The sequence below is a fragment of the Sciurus vulgaris genome (genome assembly GCF_902686455.1).
Source record: "Sciurus vulgaris genome assembly, chromosome: 1".
NCBI lineage: Eukaryota > Metazoa > Chordata > Mammalia > Rodentia > Sciuridae > Sciurus > Sciurus vulgaris.
This window is the reverse complement of record NC_136461.1, coordinates 174,556,950-174,579,063: the sequence shown is the minus strand read 5'-3', so window position 1 is coordinate 174,579,063 and position 22,114 is coordinate 174,556,950. Positions and strand designations below refer to the sequence as shown.

General features: G+C 38.8%; 1 protein-coding gene across 3 annotated transcripts in view; it reads left to right on the top strand.

Annotated features, from left to right (window-relative positions):
• The first annotated feature begins 16,951 nt into the window (after positions 1-16,951).
• Positions 16,952-22,114, top strand: part of RNF19A (ring finger protein 19A, RBR E3 ubiquitin protein ligase) — a 42,920-nt gene continuing 37,757 nt past the window's right edge. The window contains exons 1-2 of one of the 3 annotated variants that reach the window (XM_079102722.1): positions 16,957-17,091; positions 19,588-19,693. The gene's annotated coding sequence lies outside the window, so the exon portion shown is untranslated. Of the gene's footprint in view, positions 17,092-17,543; positions 17,640-19,587; positions 19,694-22,114 lie in introns of those variants that run through there. The other 2 variants (XM_079102721.1, XM_079102723.1) reach the window with 2 other exon arrangements.

Here is a 22,114-nt window from a genome sequence, read left to right as displayed (position 1 = left end):
CTTAAAGTTCTTGCTATTTACCAAGGAATTGCTTTCCGAAGTATTGATCCAACTTGCACTGATGCCAACAGTTTAACAATGCTGGATTCTCTTACTTGTTAATACACTGGAATAAGAAATTAAATCTAATTTGTATTTTTCTGATTATCTGTAATGTTGAACTTTTTTATGTCTTTATTCGTTGTTCATATTTTATGAAGGGCCTGTTTGGTTTTTCTTTTCCCATTTTAGAACTAGTAAGAAGGAACACATTTTAAGAACTGACAATATACCAAGAATGAAAAAGAAAAGATTCAAAGGTATGACGTTCTTTGAAAATATACACAAGACAGAAGAGGGAAAACCTCATAAACAAAATAAAAAATTAAATAGCAATTCAGAAAAGAATTGTAACACATATTGCAAAAAAGAGGCTAAATTCCACAATAAACACCTTACATCAATCAATAAAGGTCACCAATCTAATAGAAAAATGGGCAAAGGACATGAACACAGAGTTTTAGGAAAGCAATTGCAAATTAATTTTAAAGACAAAAAGATATTCAATTTCACTCACAATGAAATGTTCCAAGTTAAAATGACAGTGAGATAGAATTTTCACCTAATAAACTTGCAAAGGTCAAAATGTTTAATTATACATGTTGTTAAAGAGGATATTAGAAGACACACTCGTACATTGTTGGTGAGACTAATCAATGTGATTTATGTGATCACTTGGAAGATAGTTAGACAATAGATATCAGTATGGAAAATGGGCATAGCCTTTGACTCAGCAATTCTACTTCTAGGAATTTATTCTACAGAGAATTTAAAATATCTGTGAAATAAGATATAACAGAAAATTGTTACAAATATGTTTGTTGGAGAATAATATTGGAAACAAGGTAAACAGATTATTTAAGTAACACATGGCATGTCTGTACAGTTGAATTAAAAATAATAGGCATTAAAAATAATAGGGTGACTTTGGAGGTACTCATATATTGTTCAAGATATATTCTTGAGTGAAAAAGCAGGATGCAAAGGTAAGCATTGTATAAGGAGAAGAGAGAGTTGGGGAAGATATATATAATATATATATGTATATGTGTAATATGCACACATACACATATTCACATATATATATCTGCTTGTATGTGCAAAGTTGCTTAGGATAGATAGATAAGAAACTGATAATGGGTGGAAGAATGGGAACTGGGAGTAAAAAAGAGACTTTTCACTCTACTCTTCTGTTCCTTGCAAATTTTGCACTATATATATATTTTTTCTGTTCTAAATAAGATGTCTTGAAAGCAGCTGCAATGGGAAAATGTGACTATGAAAAGAATTGCCATAGTTTGGATCTTCAGTGTCTCCCAAAGGCTCATGTGTTTAAGGCTTGGTCCCCAGTATGCTGCTATTGGGAGGTGGTGGAACCTTTAAGAGGTAGAGCCTAGTAGGAGGTATTTAGGTCACTGGGGTGTGCTCTGAAAAGGGGTAGTAGGATCCTGGTTTCTTCCTTTTCCTCACTTTTTTGCTCCCTGGCCATGAGATGAATGGTTTTGCTCAATTATGTGTCCCTGCCAGGATGTGCTGCCTTGTCCCAGGACTGGAACCTCCAGAACTGTGAGCCAAAATAAACCTTTTCTCCTTATAATGTGCTTATCTCATTATAGTGACACAAAGCTAACACACGGATGATGATGACTTCATTATGTGGAATCAAAGTTCAAAGGGGCAGCTGCCTGGAGTCTCTCCAAATTGTGATTTGATAAAACTACATCAGTCAGTGTTCCCTCCTGGACTGTAAGTCCACCATGGTAGGGGCTGTGAATGTGGGCATCTCTGCTGAATACCAGCACTTACCCATTCAGGAGGTGCTTAACAAACATGTCTTAGATGACTACCAGGATTCTAATCTAAAGAGTCAAAAAAATGCAGAAGTCGCAGATAGAGATGGACAGATGGACGTGAAAGGAAGACTCAGAGACCAAAGTATTTAGAAGTGAAAAAGAAGCTTCCCTGGGGTGGGGGCGGGATCTGTAAGGGAGTCAACTTCAGAGCTCCAGAGTCACTCTGCCCCTTTCACACTAGTGTGTGTGTCTATAGAGAAAGTGTCAGCAGAACTGTGGAGAGAAATGAAGGTGGAGAGGTGGGCAGAGGCCAAGTTTCAATGGGCTTTAGAAGCTGTGTAAAGGAGTGAGAAGAATGAGAGAGTTAGAAACTGAAAGGGAAAACATACTGTTCAGCTCCCCTTGACCTCAAGAGACAGAGATTGAAATCAAAGGGGAAATTTATTGTTTTGTGTTATTGGGAAGTCCAGAGACTTACCCAATGTCATCAAGATACTCTTTTTCCACTCCACCACACCCACTTTTCTGTGCTGGCTTCCTTCTCTTGCAGATTTTTTCTACATATTGGCTTCTAGCAACTTCAGCTTTACCATTAACAAACAAGTGATACCAGGAGTTCCTAGCTGTTCCAGTGAAAATCTTAGAACTAACCCATATGGGACAAGTTGGGTCCTAAAGCCATCCCTGAAATAATCACTGTATACAGTACTCATAAGCAAGGCAAAGGTCATATGATTACCCTGTGGGTCATAACTTTAATCTTATGAACCAAGAGTGAGGGAGGGTATACTCTGAAAAAAATTAGATGCTCTTTTCCAAACACAAAGATGCTGACCAGGTAAACCACTGATAACAGTTCACTATGAACAAAGATATCAAAGGGTGATTGTTCTCTTTTTTAAAAATAAAAATTGGAAATAAATTTTGGAGGGACAAAAGGTTAAGATGGTAGAGAAGGTTGGAGAGATTATGGGGCAAATTCTGGAAGAAAGAGGAATGGATGATGTATAAATGCAAACTCTGATGGAAGAGAATAACTAAGGACTCTGGAAGTCAGGAAAGAACTAGGTAGAGTCTATCTAATCCAATTCCCACACCCCTTCTATACCATCCCCCCACAAATAGTCCCACACAAATTAGGATTCCTTTCAGAATCGTTCAAACTCAACTTGAACATATTCAGTGATGGATAATTTATAACTTTAGCAAGTATTTAGGTTTGTTGTCAGACAAGTCTGATTCTTTAAAATATCTGCTTTTCTTTGACCTGAAATCGAGTCCTCAGTGTGCCTTCTGGATAAACAAACAATAAGTCAACTTCTTTAATCAGACAATTTTCTTATGTATTGGAAGACTCTTCATTTCTGTCCCAGTCCTTTTTCTCTCAGTCAAGCACAACTAGTTGTTTCAACCACATATCTGGTGACATAATTTTTACAGATTTTTCTATGTCCTAGTTATCTTTCTTGGGATTCATGCTGGTTTATACGAATCTTTTAAAGACATGTTTGAATATAAACCTCCAGATGAGGCCTGGCTGCTGATGAGTCCTGTGGAACCAGGGACTCCTCTTATCTGGACACAATACTTTGATAATGCAATATAAGATTTCACTGGCTTTTTTTTGCAATACTGTATTGCCATGCACCTATTTCGAGCTTGTGACCAACAAAATCCCAAGCCTTTTTTTCTCATGAATGGCTGCCAGTTCAGGTCTCTTATAATTATGCAAGTGGTATAATTTGAACCGAAAGAATGGAACTTCCTAATTTTTCTTTTTAAATTTCTTCTTGTTTCTTTCAAACTCCATTCTGTTACTTGTCCTGCCAAAATGTGACTTTTTATAATCAGGAGGAAGTCTAAGACCTGTAGACCATGCTGTAATTGAAGGGAAACTTACTGCCTTTCATTAGCCCAGCTAGTCTTTTGGCTTAGACACTGACTAACTCCCATGTCTGATTCTTGAATAATCTGGTTTCTATTCCTTGCTTATGCCTTGGTCATGTGTTGCAGTCTTTCTAGCCAGCACATCATGCATGGAGGTGGGGGACAGTTTGAGCTTTAACCCGTGGTTTCAGGTTAGTCACTATCAACCTTTGCTCCCACTTTTGTTTTGTGTTGGCTGTTCTGGATGAATGGATACTTCAGTATCTGTAAGCTGTTCCACCCCTCTCCCATGGTCAGTGAAAAAGTGGCAGCCAAGATAGCTCTAGAGGAATTTTGAGTTAGTCACACCTACCCTGTGCTTTAGGAAAGGGTTCTCAGAGTCCTAACTAACTAACACTCCATAATCAAACTGTGTGATGAGTCTTTCCCAAATACCAGATTACTATATCCACCTCACCCACTCCATGCCCTTGCCCTTACCAGAACTGAAGCCCTCTGCACTATACCTAGGTCATCTGAGGTCTTTAGTCCCTTATGATGCCTTCACCTGGTTCTTCGAAGACCCTTTTTATGGGCTATGACAAGCTTCCAGAATTCGAAAGGCGAGAATTTGAAAGATGAGAATTCTTCCTGAGGTGAGATTTGCACAACCATTTGAAATGTTAATATTGGTACCTAAAAGCACTTTCCTATGCACTGCCCCTTAGACTGGAAACTTTCCAATGTTGATCTCTCTCTGACAGAGGTTAACACACTGCCTTCCTATCCACCACCAGCTTCCCACCAGCTCTGAAGCTCTGGGAAAGTGCCAGTTACAAAGAAGAAAGAGAAGGCACAACTGAGGCACTGAGAGTATGGCAGAAGGTGGGATCAAAAGTGAAGGTTCTCCCCTGACCCAAAGAAAGGGAGGTGCCTTGTACTGCAGTAGACACCAACTGCCCTTTCATTCCACCTTCCATAAACACATGCCTTCAAGAATGAAGACAGACTCCTTTCAAAGAACTGAGCTACTCTGGTGCAGGACTCAGACCTCAACCATTTTCAGGGCTTACCTGTTTGCTAGGATTGATTTCTCAGTTTTCCCACAAATCTCTATAATAGCTCATTGTCAGACTGTGTGGAAAGCTATAAAGAAATGATATATTTGAGCTTCACCTATTCTGAAGAAGAAATGCTGTCTTGAAAAGCCGCAGTGAAGCAGAACTATCAGGGATGCTCTCATCACTGTCACAAAGTTGTTTTCTGTGATGCCCTTTTTGTATTATTTTAAAAAGAGGAACCAGATGTTTTCCTAAGGGGAAATTTCTAATACCCTCTTTCTGAAAAATAAGACACTGGAATTAAGGGACCATCCACTCAGGATTTCCCAGGTTGTAACCATAATAGAGTCATGCATGACATCACCTATAGTAAAAGAGCTTTTCAGCTGCTGAATCTAACAAGATATTTTATAAAGATTCCTAGATACTAAAACACTTTTCCTTACCAACTCAAAATTAGTAAGCCAGAAAATGGAAGAATTTTTTTCTTTACAGTTCTTAGTTAGGCTAAGATTAAAAACCTAAAAACCAAACTTAGATGCGTGGGATTTTCCATAGCAAAATAAAAAGTACCTGGAGGACAATCCAAATAAAATCATTTAAAAAGAAATGATGCTGATGTATGTGCTGAAGAGTAATTCACAGAATGTTTAATCTAGATCCGGAGATGTCAGTCTATTGGCTCCCATCCTGATCATCTGAGGAAAGAATTTCAAAAATTTCAAAAGGATGAAAATCTAATCTAAACTATCACTCAAAGAAACTGCCAAATTGAAGTTTGAAGATATTAGCAAATATACTCAGTATTTCTTTCTTTCATCAAAGAGAGTCAAAATACAGTTTTGTGTTTAATACAGACTGTTTAAAGGGTGTAAAATAAATAAAATTTCAGTTATTTCAGAGTAGAAAATATTGAGAACCATAAGGAGTTAGAACTTGGAAGAGGGAAGGGGGAATGAATTCAAGGCCCCATAAAAAGGAAGTAAGATTGGTTTTCCCTTTGAAAGAGGAGGACAAACAGACTTGAAGAGGAGGCAAAGTGACAAGCCAGGGAGAAAGGGGAGAGAGGCAGAAGGCTGGATGGTCTCAGTAAAACAGGAAGTGGGAGGGGCTACTCCAGCTTCCCTCACTAGACCATAAGATTTGTGAAGGTAGTGCTGTGGTTTAAATAAGCATCCCCGAGGCCCATGTATTAAAGCCATGGTCCCATGATAGTGTTATTAGGAGGTGGTAGAACTTTTGAGAGGTGGGGCCTAATGGAAGGTCTTTAGGTTATTGGGGGCACGTCTGTAAAGGGGTTTGTGGGACTCTTGCCCCTTTGTCTTTCTCTTTCTCCTTGTTTCTCAGTCATGAGATAAGCAGCTTTGCTTCACCACATGCTCCCTCCATGATGTGCTGCCTCACCACAGATCCAAAGCAACAGTGCCAACCAATTATGATTTGTAAGTGAAATGGAAAAGAACCAAAGTAAGGCCATTTTGTTCTATCTGACTCCACTGTATGCTTGCTTATAATGTTTTCTTTTCAACCTCCTGACAGCTGTATCTATGTTGACAGTACAGTAGGACCTTCCCATGTCCCCAACTATGGCCCTGCTATATAACAAAATGACTCTGAAATGTATAATCAAAATAATTCTCTCATGTAATAAAAATATCTGTCTCGACAGGGTCTTTCTGACCTACTTGTGCCTTAATTGTTCTTGTGATTTTTGCCTTTATAAACTTTGTACTTCCAAAACTCAGGTGCCAGGAGTTCATTGAGGCATTAGCCTGCTCTCAGCTACTTGCCTGGCATGCTCATTAAAGGAGCTTTTTTTCCCTCTCAGTTTGGCTTAATACGCATGGTGGTTTGTAATTCTCATGCACTCCATAACAGTAACCTACAAAACTATGAGTCAAAATAAATCTTTTTTCTTTATAAATTGATTATCCTGTGCATTTTTTTTTTTTTTTTTTTTTTTTTTGTTAACAAAATTAACTAACACAGGAAGGGACTGGATTTGTTTTGCTCCCTATTATAATACCCAATGTCTTGCATAGTACATGGCATATTGTTGACTCTAAATTAGTATTCATTAAATAAAATGCAAGAAAAAGCATAGACCTTCAGGACTTAGAAGAGTGAGAAATACTGGGAATAGCTATGGTAGACACTGGGCTCTGGAATCAAGAAAAAATGAATAACGGGGTTGCTAATCTGAGGTTAGGCAGTAGTATGCATCCATTACAGAGAACTGGATCATCATTTTTTCTGAAGTTCAGAAGCAAGAACAGAAAAAGAAGTCTGATGGGAACTGATATGACTAGCAGAGTGGAATGGAAAATGGATAAAAGGACACAGTATGCATGGAAGGGTGATGGAGGCCCAGCTGGAAATGGGGTCGAGGGTGGAGACAGACTGGGAGCAGCAATATACTGATAAAGTCATGAAATTACAGGTATCTTTGAGGGCTCTAGCCCACTATTGCATATATCTTTGCAGCATTTAGATTTGTAACAGGTCAAGAATCCAACTCAGGGTTTTACTCTAAATTCTGCAATTTAGATACAGACTATGTCTGATTTGTTTTCTCCTGTGGTCTGATTTGTTAATTAAATGAATACCATAGGAGGAAGAGAATAAATAAATAAATATTAATCTCCTACTTTAAAAAAGGGGGAGGACAGAAGGAAGAAATGAGTTAAGGACATGCTTGATATGTATTATAGCTATTAAAATTATGAACTATTTAGATTTTTGTGTATATAAATGTATATGGATATGTATGAATATATATGTGTGCATAATACATATACACAAATACTTATCCCCATAAATGTCCACAGATATTGTCTGTAATATTGGGTTTGATAACAATGATTAGAAAATCTATCATTTAGTTATCCCGTATTCTACTTGTTGTGGGATGGGGCCAAGAACTGGTCAATACAAGATGAGACTGAGGCCAGAGGGTGGGTAAGAACCAGATTCCTGAGGACTGACAAACATCTCGTCCAAAGGTCAGTTACTGAAAGGCAAGGGCCTAGAGTTGACACAATCTGAGCAGGATCAGAGATGAAACTGACCAGGTCCAACAGAGGGACAAATTAAAAGACATAATACAGGCAGATCCAGAATTACTACTGTATGTTTGCCTATTTGCAAGACAGACTTTTTTAAGTCCTCTGCAATTTTTTTTTTTTTTTTTTTTTTTTTTTTGGTACCAGGGATTGAACCCAGGAGCCCTCAACCACTGAGCCACATTCCCAGCCCTTTTTTGTATTTTATTTAGAAACAGGGTCTTGCTGAGTTGCTTAAGGCCTTGCTGAGTTGCTGGCTGGATTTGAACTCGTGATCCTCCTGTCTCAGGCACCCCAGCCACTAGGATTATAGGTGTGTGCCACCACACCTGACTTAAGTTCTCTCTGCCTTTAGTATTAAACATGGTTCCCCTTCTAGGATGTTCTTTTTAAAAAAACGAATCCTTTAAATCAATGTTACTATTACCTCCTGTTAAAATATCTTCTTATGTAGTTTTGTTTATTTGTTTTAAGTTTTTTTCATGTAAACACATAGACTCATATATTTAGGTTTCTCATGTTGGAAATTGCTTTTGAAAAATCAATACGAAGTTACAATAGACCTCTATGTAAGAGTAGATAGTAACTCATTGTTAGATGGGCACGAGGTAGGAGTAGGGACTAGAGGAAGAAAAGCATGAGCTGGGCACTGTGGTGCACACCTGTGACCTCACTAGGCTGAGGCAGGAGGATTTTAAGTTTGAGGCCAGCCTGGGTAACTTAGCAAGACTCTGTCTTAAAATTAATAATAGTATTAATAATAACAACAACAACAGTAAAAGGGCTGGAGACATAGCTCAGCAGTGAAGCACTCCAGGGTTCAATTGGGTTCAATCCCCAATACCACAAAAGGGAATGAAAGGAACTTCTACTTTCCTCCAGATTTCTTAAGTCTTCAATATATAAGATTTCAGAGGAGTCTACTGTTCATTTAAAGGAAAACAAAAATTCCTCACTTGTTTTGGTATTGGGTCTATAAATCAGAGAAGTAGTAAGGTGGAAACAAAAGAAATACCTCTTTGTGATCAATCATCTACTTTAATCATTAAATTCTTGAATTTGTGTTGCAAAGTTGTACTTTTGAAAACAAATTATCTTTAAGTATGGTTTCTGAATCCCCAAAACGTTTGCTATTAGTCTATTCTTCTATTCAACACGGAACACAGAGAAGATAATTTAGTAGAACCCGTGCATGTATGGAACTAATATTATATAAAATCTAGATTGAGCATCCTCTTCCTCCTGATAAAAATAAATTATAGTAGCAACTTTCATGTAGGGGAATTTTTATTTGAACAAAGCCATTTCAAAGTTACAGCTCTAAAGTTCAGTTTTCCCTTCATGTCCTTGGGATCTATTGTACCAAGTTTTGCTTTTATCACAGGATATTAAAACACCAGAAATAATTTGAAATTGAATACAGATCTCTAGCTTTGAGACTTTAGATACTTTTCTCCCTTGCTTAGATATCCAACTATTTTAAAATCTCATTCTCTTCAATCGTTGATAGGAATGTTGGCTTGGCATAGTCATTTTAGCTCCAAACTTGTGATGCTTTTTGAAAACACCCAAGTATGAACTTCAACAACTTAACAAAGGGTCCTAAATTCTCTCCTGAGGTCCTAAATAGCTATCAGCTGATGTATTCAAGGTATTATATGACCTATCTTGCCTATTTTTAATATCACACAGAATTTCAGTTAGCCATTTTGCGTTCTGACCACATTTGCTAAGAAATAACTGTTTAGATATGTTCCTCTAACACATTTTTAATGGGATTCCCCTGGCAAAGGTAGACAGGAATTTTTTTTTTTTTTTTTTGAGCCATACTAGAAACAGAATTGTTTTTGGTAATTGCTGATGGGTTTCCTGGCTAGCATATATGGAACTAAAGTGACAGTTTCATCGAGCAGAATGAATGGCAGAAAAAAAGAGTGAAAGATTGTCACTCTGCAAAAATAGGTTGTCCAGCTCCAGCATGTCACTCTGCAAAAATAGGTTGTCCAGCTCCAGCAGAGGTTATTTTCTATTTAATTGCCTTTCTCTGATGCTTTCTCCCTCTTCAAATGCCTGAATCTTCTTACTAATTCAGTGCTGAGATTCTGTCAAAAATATTAAACACAATTTGAAAGGAATATAAAAATGTAAACTAGAACTCCTAAAAATGATATTATGAGGGAATGATGTTTTTCTCTTTCATAAAAAGTTTCTATGATATATTGTCTTCAAATAAAAGTCATTCAATCTAATATTCACTTATCTTAAAATAGCACTATTAGTAATAGTTAATATTTCCTGAGCTATTACTAAGTGTCAGGCATTGTGCTGTTTTTATTTATTACTTCCTCTAGAGTATTTAAAATATTTTTTTTGGATTTTTAATAAGATTTCCATCCCCCACAACCACCCCCCAAGAAAAATAAAACATATATATTCATTCTGGTAAAGAATAAGAATCACCACATTTAGCATGATAATTTTTTGATTAAAATTTTTTGAAGCATATGTAGCTAGATGCTCAATTCAACTGTAAAATAACTCAATAAATGATTCACAGACTATCCATCTTTGAACCTTGTAAACTCAGTGTGTCCTCCAAAATAAATCAATTGTAAATGTATTCCTCGGTGATTTGATTATGGTGAATTTCTTTATTCAGCTTTATACTAGCTGCAAACCACAGGGTGCCAGTCCTCCAGGCTTCCACAACATTATCAAGGGCAACAGGAAGAACAGTTGCCCCCTGCCCACCCTGGACTGTCACAGGACATGTGCTTCTGACAAAGACTCCTCATGGATCATCATCACCATTTACTTGGACTGTGCACTCCCAAATCTGACCCTCCTAACCATTTCTCTTTCTCTCTTCTTCTCCTACAGTACAGAATTTCACTGTCAGTGACACCCCTGGATACTATCTAATTAGACTAATGCAATTCTGGTAGTGAGTGTTCTTTATTGCATTATTTGGTTTTAGAGTTCTGGGTCACATCTAAAAATGTTCCAGATTGAAAGTTAATCTAATCCCTTGTTTGCTTTTGTTTGGAAATCTCTTCATTCTCTAGTTAATAATGTGGTTGAAGAATGCTAAAGCCAGCATTACCTAAAATGCTATTCATATTTTCTAAGTGAGGAAAGTGTTCTTTGTTTGCATTTAAATGTAATCCCATCCAATGATACAACTGGCTATCAGTACCAGTTTGTAGGTATGTATAAATAATTTTAAAATATCTCCCTTGTTTCAAAATGATAAAAGATGAATTACAAATACATATAATATAGCACCTGAAAAATTTAATCTGAAATTTCTGAGGAAATGGAAACGGATGACTCTTAGGAGTGAGTTAAGTTTATAAAGTACATCCTGGTAAATCTTACACACAGGCCAATAGGAGACCATGTATATGGCACCAACCTTTCTCACAGTCAAGGGAAATACTGCAAGTTCCACAATTAGTATCCAGAAGACAAAAACAAATGGAATAATAAACAAGGGAAACACTATAACCAGGTGCTTAAAAAAAAGATATTGTCAGACAAGTTTCATGACTCTTTCTTATAAATCTCTTAACTTAGGCCCAAAGTATTATATCAAAATGAATTCATTAAGGAAATCTCAGAGGACAAAGTAGCCATGGCAGTGAACTGGGAGCTGGAGAGGGAGGAAGGAGAGTGATCTAGGCACAATCCACGGACTAAAACATTGCGACAGTTGGCCATGACATGACACATGTTACCAGGAATATCGTGCAATTTGTTGTCTAATCTAGGACCCCAGGAGAGTGAAAGGGAATACTATTTATAATTAAGCCCCCACATCAGGCAAAAGCCATGACTGTCCTGAGCAAACTGAGACATATGGTCACTCTAAGTCACTGCTTAACACCCACTGACATCCTGCTCCAGTGCAACCTGCCACCGTGGACCTAAGTGAGCCAACTCAGCCTGTCCAGCACAGAGTGAGCCTAACCTGTTCTAGTTATAGGGAATTCTGGGAATTTCCAGTCCAGGTCACCTGCACAGGGAAGGTAATTGAGAAGTACTGAAGTAAGAAATTGGGAACAGTGGCCTGAGGATTCGGACTCCATCAAGCAAAGATTTAGGGGAAATGTTCAGAGAATGGGTAAGGGGGAGATAAATCAGGTGATAGCCTGGGTCCCATGAAGAGGAAAGAACACCTTTCTTTCCCCTAGTACTCTGTGAAAGGCCCAGTGGGAAATCTACTGGAAGAAAGCTTCTTGAAGTTGGGTATTATCACAATGGCTGACCTCTTAAGCTGTGATTCTTAAATATGTAACATGAATTACCTAGAGAACTTGTTAAAAATTAGATTCCAGGCTCCCAGTCCATGGATAATGATTCTGTTAGTCTGAGATGGAACTCAAGAATCTATTTTAACAGGTACTCCATGCTTCTAACTTATGATTTGAAAAATACTACCTTCAAGACTGTTTAAGTGGCCCTTCATGGAGTCTAACCCTCCCCCAAGAAAGAGTACCTTGCGCCAGACTTAACAAAGAGTACAGTACCTGTTTTCTCTGTGGAAGGTGGACAGTGGGGGAAAGTAAGAGGGATGGGTAAATGATCAGAGAAGCTCCGCTTTCAGCTACTAGAAGGAATTTTCCATCTAGTGACTAGGTTCTCAATTTGGAAGGAAAAAAGGCCTCTCCTCCCCAGGTTCAAAGTATGGTTCTAGCCCACACACAATACAGGTGACTCTATTTTTAAAATTCTAGTTGGAGAGGCTAACATTTATTGACAATTCACAACATGCCAAGCCTTTAGGATTGTATTTTTATTCATTTAGTTCTGAGTACAATCCAATGGGCTAAGTCCTATTTTTACCCCCATTTTATGACAGAGAACATTGAGCTGGACCATTGTGATACACATCCATGGTGCACTGGCACAGTGCGATGTATCTCCATGGCACACCAACACAGGACACGATATTCACAGTCTCACACACTGTTCCTGGCATTCTGGGTATAGAAATTCTGTAACTTTCCTAGGGTACCACAACTAGAACTGAAACTCTGAAACCTCATAGATGAGAAAAAGGAGGTAACTGTATAAGAAGAAATTCCTATGACCCTACTGAGAAGGGAATTGAACCAACCTAGAAATCAGTGTATGTAGTCAAAAAAGGATACATAAAGGTGAAGGGTTCAAAAGTAGTACATTCCACCTGGCATGGTGGTGCATGCCTATAATCCCAATAGCTTGGGAGGCTGAAGCAGGAGAACCACAAGTTCAAAGTCAGCCTCAGCAACTTAGTGAGGTCTCACTTAGGTCTTAGTGAGGTCTGTCTTAGCAAGACCCTGTCTAAAATAAAAAATACAAATTTGGAAATGTAGCTAAGTACCCCTGGGGTCAATCCCTGGTCCAAAAGAAGAAGGAGGAGGAGGAAGGAGAGGGAGAGGGGGAGGAGAAGGGGAAGGAGAAAGTAGCATATTTCAGTTATAAGTTACTACAATCTCCCAAGTCTTCCCGGGCAAGGAAGACACCCAAGACTGCTTCTCTAAACCATGTGAATGACAAGAGACTAAAGACCCAAGCTGCCATTCCCGATTGTTTTTTCCTCCAGTGAAATAGCCCTAAGGTCAAGTTTCTTGCCTCTGATTACCACATTCTAAATTAATGTTAGTCATTTATATCACACTTTTGGCCCTTGTATCAGAGTGATTTTCTATATGTCAGTTTCCCTGCCAAGTTTATGAGGTGCTTGAGGACAGAGACAGTATTTACTAAGCATGTGTCTTCTGGTACCTAGGGAAGGCATGTCATGTGTGCATAGCTAGATTTCTTTGGTTGCTTTCTTCTTTTCTTCTTATGTGTCAGGCATTAAGTTCTCTGCCTTCAAAGTTTGGTGGGAAGGACCTATAAATAAAATATAGTGCTTTATATACAAAATTAAACAGGTGAGCTGTGGAGCCAGACAGGCTTGACTTAGTAGGTGAGGATCAGTGAGGATTGGTAAAACAAGCCAGGCATTCTAGGCAAAGTGGCACCTACAAAGTTAGGTGGCATCTACAAAAAAAAAAAAAAAAAAAAAAAAAAAAAAAAAAAAAAAAAATTGAGGAAGAGAGAGAAAAAGAAGGAAGAAAGGAAGGGAGAATAGAGAGAAATCTGTGTCTCTGCAGGGAATTTAAGTGTGACTAAAGAAATTTTCATTTGGACTGTGAGACCAGTGGAGGGTTGGGGTAGATGGGGGAGAGGGTACAAATTCTGGAGCCAGACTGCCTGCATGGCCCAAATCCCAGACCTACCACTTACTAGCTATGTAACTGAGCAAATGACTCAAGCTCTCAGGCCTAATTTGTTAATGGGATAACAACAGTACCTACCTTTGGGAGCTCATGATAATTAAGTGGCTTAATACTCATAAAACAATCAGAAGAAGGCCTGTCATGTAGTATATACTCAATAAGGAGTAGCTATTATAGTAACCCCATGGTTCTCTCTCATTTCCCACTTTTATTCTTTTCCTTGCAGGTCTTACCAATTATACCTCTAAGCCAAACAGCCAAATCATCCGTTTGTCTCCAGTTTCCATTTTGTTTTAAATAACTATGACTTCTTTACTGAATTATTAAAATAACCTCCTTACTGCTCTTCCTGCTTCCACTCTTTGTTGCTATAATCTGATCCACAGAATAGCCAGAGTGATGGAAGATAAAGCCATCACAGGTAAATCAGATATTACTTTACTTAAAAATCTATTGCTTCATCCCACATCATTGTTAACAATCATTTAGAATTCTCCTTACCATGACCCAACAGGTCTTAATCTGGCTCCTGTGTACCTCTCTAACCCCCATCTCCATACACCATTCCCTCTTACTATGCTTCAACCTCTAGTTACCTTGAACATGACAGGTTTTTTCTTGCTAGCATCTTTCCACCTGTTGTTCTTTCTTTTTAACTTGTTTGCCTTCTTCTTGCCTTCTAGAACCCAGCTCAATTGTCAGAACTTTAGTTTGAGAGACCAAAATAAAGTAATAGCCTCGTTTTCTCTTGTTACTGAGGGAAATTTATTTCCTTTGGTTGATTTATTCTTTTTGTTTTCCTTCATGCCTCACATACAAATGAGAGCAGACACATGGGCTGTTTTTCATTGCTGTATTCTCAGTGCATATAACAGTAAGTGTTCACCCCTCAGCATAGTAGGCAAATATTTATTAATGCTGAATGAATTAGAAAAGAGAAAGAAGTAGGATAAAATGGCTAAAAATTAAGATCCTAGGAGCCAATTATTATTATTTTGCATTAATCCATTGAGAATGATGAGGTCCTAGGTCTTGGCTGGGCACTGGAATCACTTGGAGGAATATTAAAAAATACTAACACTAGTCAGAGATTCTGTCTTAATTGATGAGTGCAGCCTTGGCATAAGAATTTTTGAAGGCTCCCCAGTGGATTCTAAAAGGGCAGTCAAACTTGAAAGCATCACCCCAAAGGCAGAAGGGAATATAGAATAGCAGGGGGATATTTAGAGGGTTTAATAAATAGGTCTTAGTGGAGGTAACAGAAAGGAGAGTGCCTGGGAAGAATCCTAGATTTCTTGCTTGGGCCTGGATGAATGAGAGAGACAAGCTTTAAGGAAAAGGTAACAAAATCCCACAGTGGGCTGGCTGAGTTTGAGATGCCTGTAGAAACTCTAGCAGAGATGTTCAACAGGTATTTTTCTCCTTATAGATTCATGTTGGCCTAGTTCTAAAGAGTAGAAAACCCCTCTAATTTTCAGAAAGACAAGTCAGAAAAGGCATCTCCGGAAAACATGACAATGGTACAGAATACAAGACCATCTTTCTGCACAACTTCTTTATTCAAAAACTCCCTCCCAGCCAAATCTCCATCTGTGCTAAAATGTCTAACATGTTGATACATTTTCAAGAAGGATTATGTATGAGTACTATTCCATAAATCCATTTAATTAACTATTCTTATACTATCTGTAGGCTTAGAATTTCCCATAGATTAAATTGCTGATAGCCTCTAAGTAGCAATTAAAAGGATACATATAAAACAGCTCTAAAACTTCCAATAAATGAAAACAAATATATCTATAATCACTTCCTTCAAGATTTGTGGTCATAGACACTTAGACCTAAACTGCCTAGCTTGTTCAGTTTTCTAATTGGTAAATATTTACTGGGTTGCCAAAGAAACCAAGTATAGCCTGAAAAGACCATGGCTCCTTGGTTTGTTTCTAATTTAAATTAGATGCACTAAAATAAGGAAAGAGTAATATATCTAGTTAAGTACCAGATGGCAGATGGACATTTTGCCCAGCATCTATTACATTCGTTTTTCAGCATTTCAAGAAAAAGTTATCTAAACCTTGAAAAGAAGTAACTGGGAAGGAATGGACCAGGACTGGAATGAATGTTTATTCAACAAGAATAATTTATACCAAGTCTTGCGTAGGTTAAAAAATTCAAAGGGGGTAAGGTATGGCTGGTATGGTGGAACAGACAAAGCTGGATTAAAGGAATTCTCAGTGTATTGAGATGGGTAAGGTCTTATGTGTTTACTGTGGGAGCAGCAAGGACACGCTGCAGCAAGCTCTGCTCTCCCTAGGGCTGCCAATCAAGCAGGTGAACCGTGAAAGCACAAGGGAATAAATCATGTCGTGCCCAACACCAGCAGCCAGGGTCCCCCTGTCCCGCACCTCCTTCCACCACGGGCACCACTCCAGCCACCCCCACCTGCTCCCGAAGGAGGACTCTCGGGGCTGCGGAGAGAGCAGCAGACACTCGTCCCATACGCCGGCCCACTTTAGGCGAAGTATTGCGGGCGGGAGCGACAGTGACAGCCCCAGGCTCCCTGCCGCGGGGGTGCAGCCACGGTTCTCCAGCACCCCGCGAACTCGCACCACGAACAGTCGCGTCCCAGCGTCGCCCGCGGCGGTCCGGGTGGGCGCGACGCCATGACGCACGGCACGCGGGCGGAGCGGTGCGCCGGGACGGGGCGGGGCCGGGAGGAAGGAGTGGGAGGAGGAGGCGGGGAAAGCGGGGCTGAGGGTGGGGGAGAATGGCAGTTGTGGCGCTGGTTCCCGGGAGCTGCGGTCCAGCCAGAACTGCGGAGGAGGCGTTCGGGAAAGCGGCCGTCCGGACCCCTTCCCTCCGTTACCCCCGCCCCAGCTGAGAGGCACCGCGGCGGGTCCGAGGACCCTCCTCCGCGCTTCCTCTGGCTTTTGCCGCCGTCCCCGGGAGATGGGCCTGCTCTCCCGCAGCCTTGCGTCGCTGCCGCTCTGAGGACTTGAAGGTACAGCGGGCACCCGAGGAGGCTGCTCCGGGAATGGGGGTGTAGAGAGGACTCGGGCGGCTCCCGTTCCCGAAACCCTAAGAGCTCCGGCCAGGGCGCTGCCCTCACACCCCTCCCGGGACGGATATGGATTCGGAAGTCCAGCAGAAAAGGCGCCCCCTCGGTGTCCACTCGGGGCGGCCCGGCGGTCAGGCCTCGGGGTTCAGGCCTCGGGCTGGGTCCGGGTCCCCCGTGGGGCCCAGTGCGGGCTTCTCCTGGGAGCGGGCCGAGACCGGGCGTGGGCTCCGCCTCGAGCCTTGACCTGGCTGGGCTGTCTGCGGGGCGGGCGGCGGCTCCGCAGTGTTGTGACGGGCCGAGGAGGCGCTCCCCGAGCACTCCCCCAGCCCCCGAAGCGGGCGAGACCTGAGGGCGGCTGCCGCGGGGAGGCGGCGGGGGCGGAGCGCATTCCTGACGGGTGATATCGGCTTTAACGGGACCGTTTCCGGGCCTCGCTGCACATTTGGAGCCGGGACTTCGCCCCCGAATCCCTGCTGCTTGGGGACCATAGAGTAGGAGAGCCTTGTAGCGGCGGAATGTTCATTCGGGAGAATTAGTACCTCTTCAAAACCGAAAATCCCATACGCAGGAAAAATGGTGTAGCCTTGGAGAACGTCTGTATTAATGGGCGGGGGAGGTGTCTAAACCCTCAAGATGTTCCCAGCCCTCACCCAGCAAGTAATGCCACTACTTTTAATTTACAGATTTTCCCGTAATTAGGTTTTCATTTGCAGTTACTCTTCCCCGCCCCCCATTTCCATTAATGGGAAGAAGAAAAGGAAGTTTAGGGTTCATTAACCCCGAGGCAAGGACAGTAAATAAAACAGGGAAGAGTGGGTAAGACTGTATACGTGGGAAAGAGCAAGGTTTCATTTTTGTTCATTGGTCCCTTGGAGGAAGGAATATATGAATAATGCTTTTGCTCTGCTTAATAGTTACTGTTTAAAATGTTACAGAATGCTGACTTAGATTGACGTTGGAAAGGACAGCATTAAAGTGTCGCTGCAATTTTCAGACCTAGGTGTTGGCTGGAAAAGCTAATTTTAAATACAGTAAACGGTGGAGACATAAAGCAATTCTTTCCCATGATCGGTTGCCTCAAAATGTTTGTGATGTTTCCTTTCCATTCTGCAGAGTTATTTTGCTTGTTTTGTTGTGGTGGTTGTTTGTGTGTTTTGGTAAGAACAGGGCTTTTTTAAAATTGGGTTTTGTTTCTTATTTTAAACTAGATTCATTTACCCTTGGTGTATGAAGCCTGACGGTGTGCCTAAGTTTATTTTCATTTTTCCCATTAAACATCTTACCACTTCTTTTTATAATTCAAGCTATTGCCATATTTGCCTGCTTATGCTTCTTTAACTCTGAGCAGTCTGGATTGAATTAGAATGTAAATACTTTTCTCTGTTTAGAAAATGGCTGTGACCTTATTTTCAGATTTCCTTTCCTTTCTGTATATATGCAGTTAGAAGGTAAGGATTTAGAATGTAGTGTTGAGTCTTAAACCAAATTATGCAAAAAAAATCTGTTGTTAACATTGTGCTTCTTAATGTTCTTTTAAAAATTACTATGTAAAGTATAACTGAAGTTTAAATTTTATATTCCATGGAAAATATTTTAACGTCATCATAAGGTGTCTTTCTGAGGAAAAATCGCATTTGGCAACTAATCTTGGTGTGGTTTTTTTCAATATCTCTGTTTTATTATTATAGGATTCAGTAGGATTAATTTTTTTAAAACCGAAAGATTATTTTAGGAGTTGAAACACAATCCAGTTCTTACTGTCCAAATAGTAGCTATTTGAAATGTATCCTCAGTTGGTCATTGGAGTTAATATAAAGAATTGTCCACTTTATTGTCATCAAACCCATGTTAGAATTTGTTTTATTTTTTCCTATGAGTGGTGATTTGTTGGATTTTTGGAGTCTTTTTACTTAACTAAATGAATCCATATTATTTTCTGCCTACAGAAAAGGCACCAAGATTAGTATCTTTTTAAAAAACACTTAAGCATCTTAGTGAAAAGTATTTGAACATAGGTGAAGTCATAAAACATTTCTGCATTTGTGAATGTCAAGTACTTGGGGTTTAATCTCTCTTTAATGGAATCAGAATGAAGTATACTGGAAAGGAGTAGAGGAGTATACTTGTTAAGAGTCATTAGATGAAATTAAATATTGGTAATTTTTTTTTTTTTTTTTTTTTTTTTTTTGGCGGTACTGGGGATTGAACTCAGGGCCTTGTGCTTGCACGGCAAGCACTCTACCAGTTTAGCTATCTCCCCAGCCCAAATATGGGTAATTTAAACAAAATTTTTTTTTAACATTTGGAAGACTTGTATATTATGGCAGGTTCTGATTTTATTTTAAACATTTATTTATTTAGATTATCACAGAAATTCTTTAGTTTCTGATCATCCCTCCCATATACATATGCTTAAAATTATTTTTGTTTAATCTGCAGGCACTGAGAATTGAGAAATGTAGTTTTCTGAAATTTCCAAGAGGTGGAAAAAGGCAAAATATTTATGATACCCTGTGAAAGTCCCTAGTCAAGTGCTTGGCACAGAGTAAGTTGATGATACGTTTTGTTAAGTTCACATCAAAATTGCTCACTTATGTCTTCTCTACTTAGGTAGACTAGAAAATCCTAGATAATTGTTATTGTTTTTCTGATGCAACTAATAGGTGGTCATTGTCAAATGCAGGCTGGTTCTTATTGTCTCTTTTATATATATTTTTTATTGTTGAGGCCCATATAAAAATTAGGCCATCTTGGGCTAAAGGCCAAAGTGGAGTTGAATTTCTAAATTTATATTTGATTGCATATTATATTGTGTTTGGCTAGTGCATCATAGTACATCGGAGCAAAGTAATACTTTACTGATTGTCTGAGATGACCTAGTATCATATATGGAGTACTTTAGCTATAAGTCTTTGGTTTGACTCCGATTTAGCAAAATGTTAATCTGATTACTATAGAGACTAGCCAAATTTTCCTTACTTAGGCTTTTTTATCCTCTTCATCAAGGAGTAATTATTTTTCTTTGGTCGTGTGTGTGTGTGTGTGTGTGTGTGTGTGTGTGTGTGTTGTCACAAGATGTCAGTTCTTTGTTAGCTGACAGAGATGCATAACATCAAAACAGCATACATGCATAAGCATACCTGCATAGCTAAAGACTGAAAGATAATATTTGCTAAACATCTGTATTTCAGATGGTGGTAGACTTCAACCAAAAGGCAATGAAATCATTTTGGGTGTTTAAAACTTGGGTATTTCATTCATTTCTCAATAACTATCATATGTCAGTGATACTTTCTATATTAAAATGAAAAAGAAAAGCACATTTCGTTAAAGTAGTTTTCTTAGTTTTTGCTGTATTGATCTTTGTTTAATAACACTTGAAGAATTATTTTTATTGTTCATATTATTTTGGAAGCTGTGCCATTACCTTTAAAATCGTGTCCTACTATTTTATTTTAAAAATCATTTGTTAGAAAATTACTAGTTGTTGATTTTAGAAGTCCTATTTAGGAAAGTTTTGTTATGTGAAAGTCTCAATAGGATAAAATTGATGAATTGTAGCCTACAAATAAGTTTGTGCACTGAATCTTGAAACCAAATTTTCCTCATAAGGCACTGTAGTTTAAGTCCTAAAATAAATAAATAAATAAATAAATAAATAAATAAATAAATAAATAAAAAATAAATAAATGTACAATAAACCCCCTCAGAACTGAATCTTTGGTCCACAAAACTGCAGTTGGCTTAACATTTATGTACATTTAACATTCTCAGCCTCTGTTCCACTCTTGGAGACACCTGAGAGTAAAAATAGCCTTGTTGTAATGTGAATAGGTAGTTGAAGAGGAACTTTTCTAAAAATGAGTGTAAGAAAGGAACAAACTAGTTAGAGGGAAGAAGGAAACCAGGACAAGCTATTGGGAGTATGATAGTATTAGACTCCTAGAAAAATATGTTATAGCATAATACTATAAATCTTGTATCACAAAAATAGGTGGTTAATAGTCTTAACTCTATGGATTTATATTTTGTAATTTCTAAATCAAGTATTTGCATTCACCCCCAAAATGGTGTTCTAAATTACTCTTACGCAAAATCACAAATGAGATAATGTAGGAGACATAATGAGACCATTCTCTGTTCACTCTTAAGGTCTCAGCATTTGGCATAAACCTGATGTAATAGGTGTTGAATAAGTATTTGCTGACTGGATAAACTATCTACAATGTAAGGTATCTATTTCATAGCTTTCTCTGTAGTAGTGCTGTCCAATAGAAATATAATGTGAGCCACAAGTGTAATTTTAAGATTTTCTAGGGCCATGTTAAAAAGAAATAAAAAAGCACAGGTGAAATTAATTTTCATAATTTAACCCAACACATCCAAAGTATCATTTCAACTTGTAGTAATGAGTGACCTTACAGTCTTGGACAGTGAAGCTCCAAGAGTATTTTATATAACATCTTTGTTTCCGCAAGAGATTCTTCATCTTTTTGGTAGTCTTTTTGTTAGTCTGTTTGTAAGCAATTGATGTTTGAGGACAAATACAGAACTGTGTATGCCATTATACTGAAATTATTGAGTTGAATTGCAAGTCAGGGTACCTGTCTTCTGTTCTCAGTTTTACAACTCCCTCAAAATGACTTCGTACACATCTGTTTCATTGGATTAGTATAAATTAATCATGCATTTGCAACACTGAACTGCTCAAACAATACTATAAAAAAGATCTTTTTATTAGTAGTAACTTGTCTTAGCAAGGCTCAGTATAAAAACAAAAGGAAGAAGTCCCCATGAGACTACTGCATATGGAGTGTACTGTTACCTCCATTTTGGACTCAGTTACAATGAATAAATCAATAAAGGTATTCCTGTAAATCATAGAATCAGGAGAGATGAGTGGTTTGTTTGAACACCAAAATTGAATCTCTCATCTATTTAAATATGGCCTAAACTGATCTGGCCT